The sequence below is a fragment of the Falco biarmicus genome, chromosome 6, assembly GCF_023638135.1.
Source record: "Falco biarmicus isolate bFalBia1 chromosome 6, bFalBia1.pri, whole genome shotgun sequence".
NCBI classification, from domain to species: Eukaryota; Metazoa; Chordata; class Aves; order Falconiformes; family Falconidae; genus Falco; species Falco biarmicus.
This window is the reverse complement of record NC_079293.1, coordinates 183,621-195,172: the sequence shown is the minus strand read 5'-3', so window position 1 is coordinate 195,172 and position 11,552 is coordinate 183,621.

The window sequence follows — 11,552 nt, the reverse complement described above, 5'->3', positions numbered from 1 at the left end:
AAACAATTTCTTGCTTATGTCCAGTCTAAACCAGCCCTCTTTCAGCGTAAAAACGCTGCTGTCTAAATTTGGTACCAGTCTGCTCACAATAAGGCCCCAATTGGCACCACTGGCTGGTGGTCCCAAAAAGACCACTTATTTGTCTCACGCTGTCTCCACCTCACCTTAAATTTATGTTACCATTCCCAAGGTGTCAGGGCTCAGCTTGCTCTGGGCTGGAATGTTCCACATTGGAGACAGCCTCTGGAGGTAATTTTTGAAGTTTCACAGTAAGAACCTGAGTCTAAATCTTTTGGAGCTTTCTATTCATGCTTTTCCCTGCAGTGGCATACAAAATGCTCACAACTCTCAGCTTCTGAGTGGGATCTGAGACGTATTAACTCGCGTACTGCTGGAAAGGGTACGTCAAGGCAGGAGCCGTGGGTCCCCGTGCCTGCCCTGCTGCTGGGATGCAGCGCTCCTGTCAGTGTGCACAAGGAGGGAGGGAGGGGGGGATGGTGCCTTCATTTCCTCAAGCAGCACTGTCACTAGGGGAAGTATGCCTGAGTTTTGCAGCGAGATCAGTAAAAAAGGATGTATTTAAAAAGTCTGAAGGGGTCTGACTGACACTAGCTGTCGCCTCCCAGGTGAGCAAACCTGCCTGGCTTTTGGCAGGGCTGGGAGTGTACGGCCACCAACAAGGGACCCTGAGCAAGGCTGCTGGAACTGAAGCAGTTAGGGGCCAAGTATCCACATTCCTATCACACTCTAGCTAAAATCCCACTCTGCATTTTGGGAGAGGGCTCATTAATGCCATTTAGCAGCATGTAGCAGTGCCCGACAGCCCTTGGGGCTGAGATGGGTCCTGGGCTGTGGGCAGGGTGAGGAGAGCCGCAGGGGGTGGGCAGGGACAGCCAGGGCTGTGGGTGCCCTCGGGACCCTGGCACATTGTGATGGTGTATGGTGCACCAGGACAGATGCACTAAAAGGGACCTCTTTGTTCCATGAGATTTAATATTTCACCCAACCATGTTTGCATTAAAGCTGCTGTCTAAATCAAGCTTTTGCCCTTTATTGCCTTTGCTTTCCTAAACAGTTTCCTAGTTTGCTAATGAACTAAAAATGTTAAAGAGATGAAACTCACGGGGTCTTGAAAGCAAGCTCTGCCTATGTTCAGTGGTGCCAGAAGTTACATTCATCTCTTCCCCTCCCCTGTCCTCCACATAGACCATACACAAAATTGTGGATTGAGTAAGTCAGTCCTGAGTGCGTTGCCCATTTCCACACCTACTCCAAAATCTACAGTCTGACTTGGTTACCTCTAATGAGGACTCTTCTGTGACAGAACCTAGATCAAGGGGTTATTTCCTTCCCCACCCAGAGACATACATGTGTTCTTACACCTGAATGTGTGTGTGTACTCATCCCTCCTGCAAGCCCAGTTTTCAGGCCTGAATGTAGGCAGGAAGGGGAAGGCTGCCTGGACACAAGACGGACAGCAGCTGGCAGCAGCAGTGGGAAAACTGCAGCTCTCATCCCTTGCCCATTCCATCATGAACCCAGGCTGGGGTTCAGACCCATCCCTGCACCCACAAAAGTCAGAAGAGTGTCCATCAGCAGTCACGGTGGAAGCAAGAAGCACTCCCACAGGGCGGATCCTCAGTGAGTTGAAGTAACTCCTGGTTTATCTTACTGGGAAGGTTGTGCTTGGTGCAAATGGTTGGCAAGACCTGTGAGCAGGAGGGCTATTTTTTGTATGGTCTGGAAAAAACTAGTTGTTCTAAAATTTAAGGATGCCTGTCCATCTGCATGCAGCATACTGTTCAAAGAGCAGCCTGCTGGCTCCCTAGGGGTTCTCCTCACAATGGGCAAATTCTCTACATCTCTGCCCACCACTTCAAACACCTCCCTCAGCTTCATCAGCCTGAGCTGAGAGGCTGTCTGCAGAGCAAGAAGTAAATATCCTGCAAGGCAGCCCACACCACCATCACCAAAAAGCAAGGAAATGACCCCATTCAGCAAAACTTAACATAGGAACTTTCTACATATTCAGTGAGCAAATTATTGAGAATCTAATTAATGTAATTCTGGGTCTCTTTTGGGATATTCTTATATTCATACATCTATATGAATATATTTGGCATTGTGTTAGGCAAAGATGAGCCTAGAGGTACAGCAGGTGTGTATACATACACATACATATTTGTGTAGAGGAACTTGAATGCTATCTTGATTTTGTCATGACAGAGTGGTCTGTAAATGTCCCTCCCTCTCCCTCCAGCATACGAGGTGTTTTATTTGGGCTTTGCTTTGAAACTGGCAGGGGCTAGGGACTGGAAACAGTAAACCAAGAATTTCTGGGTGGCAGGAGCAGTGAAAAACACCCAATGGTTGTCCTTAGACTGACCAAGTACACTTGAAAGGCATTTCAGACCCAGTCCCACAGGACTCTGCAGTGGTCTGTTGCTGATGGTGTAGCCAAGATGCTGGAGATGTTTGAGGAACTATAAAGTGGAGAGGGAAGATACACAGGAAAAGATGGTGGTTTTAAACGGTTTTGCTGGCAGAGTGAGACACCTTTCTTCGACGTGTCAGAGTCTAACACTGCTTATAAGTAGAAATTTGAGGGTGGGGATGAGGTAGGGGAGAAACAATTTGCATACCCTGGCTGTGTTTCCTTCACTTCTTCCTTCTCAGTGCAAGGAGACATGATGGAGACCACAGGTTGAGTTTCTGTGGGATTTATATGGAGGCACACTGACCTTTCTCCAAAAAGCCATCCAGACCTTGCAGAACTTGCTGAGCATGTGCCAACTCAAAGAAGAAAGCCCTTATTCCACTATTTCAATGTCAAAGCTACAAAGAGGGGAACCAGGTTGCCAGCACATGCCTTTGGACTGCAGCCACCGACAATTGCATCACACCTAGCACAGCACCCAGGAGCCAGCAGAGAGAGAAGCTGCTGTACAACCAAGAAGCCTGTCGTTCCCTCACTGAACATACTACAGCAACCAAAATAGCAGCAGGCCTCGTGTTCCTGCTTATCACATCAAGCAGGAGTCTCTTTGTTTCATCATCCTTCTCTACCTGCCCTCTTGCCTTTTTCTTCCTCTGCTTTGGTACCTGTGTTTTGTTACCTCACGTTGGCAATTTGGGCTTCTGCATGCTGCAGCGTGGCAGGAAACAATTAGTAGGGACTGGGCAGGAGGCTGCCATAGCTATGATAAATACTGCTGCTCTGCTGCACACTGGGCACAGGGGACAGCTCCGCTTGCCCTGCACGTGGCACCAAAGGGGCTGTCTAACGCTGCTGGAATGGGAGCACTTGGCACTGCAGGGTCCTGCCAGCCCCACTCCCAGACTGGCCTTTTCCCAGCAGGATAGGCCTCCTATTGCATGACCCATTTCACAGCACTGTAGCAGACCACACCAGTACTAGAGCTATGGAGGATGAATCCCTCCCTGCCCCACAGACCCAGGGACAGACAGAAGCAAAGACCCCCCTGGGACACACATTGCTCTGCTCAGCCACCCTCCTGGTGCCCTACAAAGGGACATCCTGTCATGCTGGAGATCCTTCCAGCAGCATGGCACCCAGGGGTCTCCCAGGGCCTTGGAGGGTCCTTCCCAGCACTGCAGTATCCCTGGAGCAAAGGGGCAGAGGATTCTCTTGACTGGGGCATGCTGGGGATTCCCATTGGTAGGCCAGGAGTCCTGTGGCTGGTGTGGAGCCATGGGGCAATGTTACACAGTGCAGGGGGGACTGATGGCAATGTGTGGTTTCCCACATTCCTTGGAGGATGTGGATGCACTGTGGCTCCATCTCCCTGGAGGCCCAGCTGGGAGGTGCTTTCCTGGGCAAGGGCATGGCAAGGGGCAGACAGGACAGATCTTTTTCTCCTTGACATTGCTTTGCAGGCTTTCCTTTCCAGGAGCTGTGTGGAGGATGGCTTTATTTACCATGTCCTCTCTGTGTGTTTCTGTCAAACAGGCAAACAAAGATTTCATGAAACAGATGTGCAGTGCTGCTGTGTGTGCAAATGTCTCATGCTCAGCCTCGGACCTGGCTGCTGCTCTGAGGGACATCCAGATATAGGATGAAAAAATTGCAGCCAAGAACCTGCAGGTAAAATTATCCTTTGTCATATTTGTGAGACAAAATTATCTGTCAGCTCTCACTGATCTCTTCCCCCTCTGCCCCCCTAATAAAACCCGTCACAAACATATTGAGTATACTTAGTAGTCCATCGCTACATATAAATATACACAGGATAGTTGAATAGATTCTTTTTTTCTTTTTTTTTTCAAAATAAATGCTTCTTCCAATCCATGTGTTATGAACAACATGTAAAATGATGGAAGAACAATGAACATTCAGGTTTTTGTACATGGGTTCTCCTCCACAATTCCAAATACAACATTTTCCTTTAGCCCTTTCCCTTATTTGCACACAAAAAATAGTCTCTACTAAGAATCTCAGGGTTTTCACATGTTTACATATTCATCTAATAATTGAAAACAGTATGTATCTTCTCACAGATCTGATGATAAGCATTCCTGTTTGGCCTCTTCTGTATAATATCCCCTCAGGAAATGAATGAGTGGTACAAAACCAGATTTCCTGACTTTAATCAAGCTTCCACAAAACACGCCAAGAATGTGAGACGTTTCAGGGAAGGAACAAGGAAAAGAAGTGTAAGTGGAATTGAAAACCCCTTCTAGCTTATGTTATGTCACTTCTAATGGAAGCCTTTTTTATGATTTCACTAAGTTAGGTAATGTGACAGTTGTCTGATATTTTTCCCAGTAATGGTGGTCTTTTAGGCTATATTTTGCAATGAGGTAGGTGGATGGAATGAGTGGTGACTCTGGACATGACCCCATGTCAAACCAGTAGGAAGTATCCACAAATAATGTTTATACATACAAAATAAAAATTCAGCTGCTCAGTTATGCACGTAAGGATCCTGATGTTCTTGATTGACAATTTCAGGGGCAAAGGATTTGTATTGGAGAATTTTTTATTTGAAGCACCATTAGCCCCCTCCCAACACACACACAAAAAAAAAAACTCTTGCAAAGGCAACCATTTACATTTTACGTAGAAGACATTCAGGATAATTGCATTAGATGAGGGAAAGACTTTAAAATAATGATGATCCAGTTTACAACATGAGGATTAATAATAAGAGATGGGGGTGTTTAATAAAAGCATCAGCTCTGTTGTGAGAACTCCTTGGTGATGGTAGCTGGTTCAGAAAGATGAGCCATCTCCCTACCAACCTGCACTTAAAATAATTCTTAAAAATCGCCAGCACTCCCACACAGTAGCCTGCTATTTCAAAGGGTTTTTCTTTCTGGGTCACAGACACTCTGGCATTTAACCCCACCTCCTCTCAGTAAAACACACAGCAAGAACGGACACAGGACAGAGTATCAAATCAGTGTTCTGTTGGTTTGATTCTTTTTTTCCCTCTGGTCAGCTGGAAATACTCAGGGTTTCCGTGCAGCGTGTGGCCGTGGCCCCGGAGTGTGGGGCCGGATCCCGAGCAGCACACGCGGTCCAGGCTGAGCCGGGGGTCAAACTGTCCTTCAGGCCCTGGGAGCCACCTGCAGTCCAGACACCGGGTGGCCCCTCGCTCACATGGGGCATATGTCCCATCAGGAAGGGCTTTACCTCCTGGAAAGACCAAGTTCCCACGGTGAAATGCAACCCCCCTGAAAGGGTGTTTTGCGCATTGCCCCTCCTCTGCCCCCTCAGATCCAGTGCCTGGGCAGAGTCACGGCTTCTCCTGTCCCTGTGTTGGTGCTGCAGTAGGACGGTGGCTCCGCTGGGGACCTCCGCCGGGACACGAGGAGGGGGCTGAAGGTTTCTGAGATAGCCTGCACCTGGCGGGGAGAGTTTGCCTCTCTTACTTCGCAAACGTTCAGTTAAACATTAAGCTGTTGTGGGCGATGAAAGGCGTCCTGAGAAGCCAGGAGGCCGCCTAAGGCTACCGCCCAGCTCAGGGCAAGAGCCCTCTCTACCTGCCTCCGCACCCCTGGGTGGCCCGGGGGACCCCCCCGCACCCTAAACGCCTTCTGAAGAAAGCGAACCTGCCCCGAGCTGTCGGGTTTTGTGCTGAGCTCTTGGCCCCTCCGGAGGAAAGGATGCTGCCGTACCATGGAAACGGCTCGCGGGCCCCAGCAGGGCATCGGGGATGCTCTGGTGCCACCCCAGGCTTGCACAGGGGCTTTCCCCACCGCCCCAGGACCTCTCCTTCCTTCCTCCTTATTCCTCCACGTTTTCACTCAAAAACCTGCGTCTGCCCCCTCAGGAGCAGCTCCTCCGCCTTCAGCCCGAGCCTCCGGCGTTTGCAGACCTGTTGTGTCGCCTTTATTAACTCGGATGAGGTTAGGAACACGTATTTTCCTGCTTGACTCGGTCCCCTGGGACCTCGGGAGCTGGGTTTTCTGCACGACTTCGCGAAGGTATTGGGTAACCTTGAGGCAACCCGGCCGGCGGGAGGGGGCTGCGGCTCCCCGGTGCGCACGGCGGAGCCTGGCCCGAGGAGAACCGCCCCCCTTCCTCGACAAGCCCCTGACATTACCGGAGAGAAATGAGCGGAAAACAGAGAAGCGAGTTAATTAGTTGCATCTTCGCCGGATCACGCTTGAGAGACGCTTTTCCGAGGGGAGGCTTTGCTGCCTCGCTCTATCTGGTAGCAAACGGTTTCTCTCCGACCCAGAAGCTCGGAGGGGGGTTCTGAAACTATGTAGGTGATGAAAATCTATATAGCCGAGGAGACAAAATATATCACAGCCGCATTATGCATTTCTGTGTCTATATTCCCCTGGACATGTTTCGTATGCGTGCATACACATGCACATCTGTACGCTCATCTTTCCCAGACGGGTTTGCGGGCTCCCAAAGGGAGTTTGACAAACTGCCGACTTCTCGCCCCAGGTTTCAACCGCCTCCAACACAACCCGCCCCTGGGACCGGCTCGGCGGGGCAGCGGGACGGGGGTGCCGCAGCCTGCCCGCCCCCCCACCAGTCCTCAGCCGCTCCGCGCAAGCCTGCGCGGCCGCGCTGCAAGCCCCGCGGGTCCAAGCCCGCTTCTCCCTCCGGCGGGCAGGCTGCAGGGGGGCGCCGATAAGGCTGATATTCATCGGAACTGAGGGACCACAGAGAGCGGGGTTCGCTGTGACCACTGGCACAACGGAGAGGGGTGACAGCTTCAGGTGTGCCATGATGAAAACCCAGATATTTTCCCTCCTGGGAAATCATCCCAGGGGACAAGCATATTTTTCTCTCTCAGAATTAAAAGAAAAGTCGTTGGGGTATTTTTTTGTTTGTTTGGGTTGGGGTGTGTGTGTGTGGTTGTTTTTTTGTGGGTTTTGGTTTGGGTTTTTTTCCCTTTGCAAGATACAGCACTAGTGGAAAATCTCAGCACACCGGCTACGGGATGCCCAGGCTGTAGGACGGGACAGCTCTTTCTCAAATAAAAGCTGCCTAGGGTTGCAGGGGCTTTCTGTGGAGCGGGCAGGGCAGCAGCGCTCAGTCCGCAAGCCGGGGCGGGGCAGCGGGTGCGGACAGCTTGGTGCGGCTTTGGGAGCTTAGTGCCGAGGGGTGCGGGCACCTCGGGGGCTGGCCTGGGTCTCAAATTCCCGAGGAAAAGCTGCCTGGAAGGCTCATAAGGGATGTCTGAGAGTCGGTAATTCCCTCCACATGAGACTGCGTTTGTTGCGAGTCCAATTCCGCACCCATCCGAGAGCAGTTTCCGTACCCGGGGGCGAGCCCTGAAGCCCGGGGGACTGCTCTGGCTAACACGGGCTGTTGAAAACCTCTTCTCAGCGGTAGCTGAGTGTGCACACTCGGTTTTTTCTTCAAATACCTCGAGAGACGGGTTTAAACACAATGATGGCAAGTCACCATTCTCAGGCAGAAAGACCTATACGGTGGGCATCATGATTTAGCTTTAAAACCCGTGACTCAGAAGCAGGAGTCAGCTTGACTCTAATATTTTGAGCGCAGCTTAATTCAAACCCGATTTTAAGAAAGATTAATTCCACAAATAATTTAAGGAGGTCGGCTTATTAAAAAGACTCCCCGACAAATACCAAGTCGTGATATAAATATTCAAAGATAAATAGGGGGTTTCCTCCTCGTTTCGGACGAGCTAACCCTTTTGTATGTGTGCGTCCGAAGTGTGTCCTAATTTTTCTGTGTGAGAGACATAGAGTGAGACAGAAACTTTGAGGTTAATCTGTCTTCTTCTTCTAAACGCATATTTGAATATTTAGACTGAAAGATGATGACACTGGCGAAGCTGAGGGCAGCAGTCCATAGGCGATTGGGCAAAAATACTGAAAAAAAAATTTAGATTTTATTTTAATAACAGAAACAATGAATACAAAGAACAACATTAAATCTACAAGCTGTAACGGAAAATGGTTTCCGACAAATGACACCTACAAGTTTCTTTGGTTTCATAAATACAAAGCTGTCAAAACCGATGCATATGTCAGCATCAGAATATGCAACGCCGAAATAAAGAGAAGGGAAAGGGCTGTACTTCGTGGTGTACTTTAAGATAAGTCCTACATAATATGGATTTAACCTCCGTTATTCTGCATATCTAAATCACATATTTTCATGTTTCGAATATTTACACTGGGTTTAAAAATAAAAAGAAAAAATAAGCCAGCTCACAGGAACCAGAAGAAGAACTTTCAGTTTGTCAAATTCATTAATTAGAGAGCTTCACATACTAGAAGAACACAAGTTTTCTTGCCCTTCCTTCCGCCCCCACCAACAATTTCACCATGAGGGAATGTTTACCAGAGTGTAACGAACAGTTTCTGATGGCTGCATTTTTGCTCAAGTTCTTTTTTGTTGTTTGTTTTTGTTTTTGTTCTGGCTGATAGTCGTATCTTTAAAAGCATAAAATGCTGAAACCCTTTACAACATTATATGCGCTTATTAGGAAGTCAGCTCTCTTATAGCCCTTTCTCCTACTTGCTGGCAAAACCTATCTCTCCATTTACACTGTTACCAGCCAGCCAGCAAACTCTGCCCTGCTCTCTGGTGCCACTGCAGAGAGAGACCTTCCTTCCAGCAGCTACTACTTTTTCATCCCTTTCTCTCTTCCGTGCCAATGATTTTTTTCCCGGCCTCTTCTCAGACCAAGTGCCGGATTCAGAAAACCACCGCTTACACCCTCGACCCCTCACCGAGGGCAGCCGCGGCGGGAGTGGGCCGGTGCCTTCCCGCCGCCGTGCCCCCGGCTCCCCGCTCCCACCCCGGCACCGACGGCACTGGCTTCTCCCGAGGACATTGGCATCTACCTGTGAACCGCCCCCCGTCAGCCCCAGCTGTGTCCTTGCGGTTACTGTACTGTAACGCTGCCCCTCGGGGAGAAGATTCGCAGAAGATAAGTGTCCCGGTTTACAGCTGCAGCTCTTCTGTAAACACAGGGCTGATTTTAAAAGAGACGAGACCCCCTGTGAGCTCTTGAGGAAAACCGCAACAAATTTACTCTGTGTATAAAGAATTTTTTCTCCTTGAGCCGAGCTCAGCGCGGCAGAGGGGTCTGAGGAGGAGGAGGGAGCTCCGCGGGATGCGCGCTCTGCCGGCGTGCCTTGGCTTCCTCTGCCGCCGCACAATTTCATCCCTGGAAGAGATTCGGAGTCGGGCTCGGATCTATCAAGCTGTCAGGATGGATAGACATAGTCTGGGGAAATGCTCAGAGAAGGGGACTCCCACTGTATTTAAAACCCCAAACAATTAAAGCCCAGGCTGGAATAAAAAGTCAGCGCTAGCCTGCCTGCCTGCCTAGAGGTGGAAGGACCATGTGATTTAAGCGATACAGCCGCTGTCTTTACAAAGCCCGACTCAAAGGGAGCTCAGATCAGAACAGAGCTCTATGAATTGGATTCCCGGGGATATTTTTGACGCTGGGGGACAGGGAGGGAGGGGAGCACGCTCTGCTCCTCTCCAGAGCACAGGGACAGGTCCATTCCCCGGCGCCACGCAGACCTTTGTAGATGCTTCCTAGCGCATCGGTCAGTACGTGTACGGTAACTGCTGGCTCTGCACGCAGAGCACGCTTTTCCAAAAGTTATAGCCCTGTCTCTCAGGTGCGGCCAGCATGGAGAGGAAAGGCCTTCCTCCTGAGCTCCTGTCACGAAACCCATGGAAAAAACAGGACTGTACTGACTCCAGCATAGTAGCTTATAAATAAATTTCTACGTGTGTGCGTACCCGGGTGCATATGTACGGACACATAGGCAAAATCATCGCTCTTGCTTCTGAGGTGCCTGTGGGTATACGCGTGATACGTATAGATGAGATGCTATAGCTGTAGGAAGCTGCGCGCAGCTCTGCCTTTAACCCGAGGAGCAGCCTCCGGGCAGCGGGGCAGCCCGGGTATCCCTTCCCGGGGGACGGGGGCGGCAAACGCGGGTCGCCCCCCTGCTGGGCTCAGGCTGCGCGGGCAAACCTGCCGCTTCCCCCCGCCCCCGGGAGCGCTGGGGGCAGCGCTGCTGGCTGGCGCGGGGATGCTCCTTCCATTTATATTGAAGTACTGCAGCCCTCTGGGCGGCGGAGGCACGGCAGCGCTGTGCGCTTCCCCCGGCCCGTAACCAACGCGGTTGTGGCGAAATTGAGTCAGGGACTGGGCTTACGCCGGGCTCAGCGGCGGCCACTCGGCGCGACCATTATGCCCCGACCCACGCACACGGGCACGTACGACCGTGCCCACCGCTCCTCCCGCCGTCTCTCCCTCCCGGGCTTCGTCTTGCAGAGATGGGAACGTCGGGTGCCTGGCGATGCGGGGCCAGGCGCGGGGGGCTCCGCTTCGCCCGGCCCGGCCCGGCCCGGCCCGCTAAACCAGACCTTCCGCTTACCAGGGACGGGCTGCAGGGGCAAACTCACACCAGAGAATGGACCTCAGTCCTTGATCTGGTACTTCAGCAACGTTTGCTGGTAACAGTCACGCTGCTTCTCTCCAGGCCAGCCGGACTTCTCATGTCGTATCCAAGCCCAGTTCAGCGCTGGAAATAGGGCACCATGCCAGGGACACCGGGCACGCTTCGGTTTGGGTCAGCCTCTCCCCAGCTTGGACCACGCTTGGGTCCTCTCCCCACCCGGCCAGACCCACGGGACACGGCAAGGTGCCCGCGTAAGTGAGTGGCGTTATCGCCTAGTCATGGGGTGTGGGCATGACCCTTCCCACCGCTACGGACCAGCCTGCAGGCAGTGACAACGTGTTCCCGTGCCGGGGGGACACACAGCTCTGTATCCAGGATGTGTCCGTGTCACCCCGCCGTGCTGAGCCCTCCCGGAGCCCGCGGGGACGGCAGCGGGGCGCGAACCTGCCAGGACGCGGGCTGTGCCCCCAGCGGCACACGGGCTTGCGGGGGGACATGGCACAAAACCGCCCCATCGGGGCGATGGGTACTTTGCAGAAGAGCGTCGGGAGGCCGAGAGCAGCGGACGGTCACCAGCTCTCGGTCGCCTGGCTGGCACAAAGTAGCCTCTGCAAACAAAGGCCCTAAGAGCGGCACAGGCTCGTGGTTTTTAGCACCAG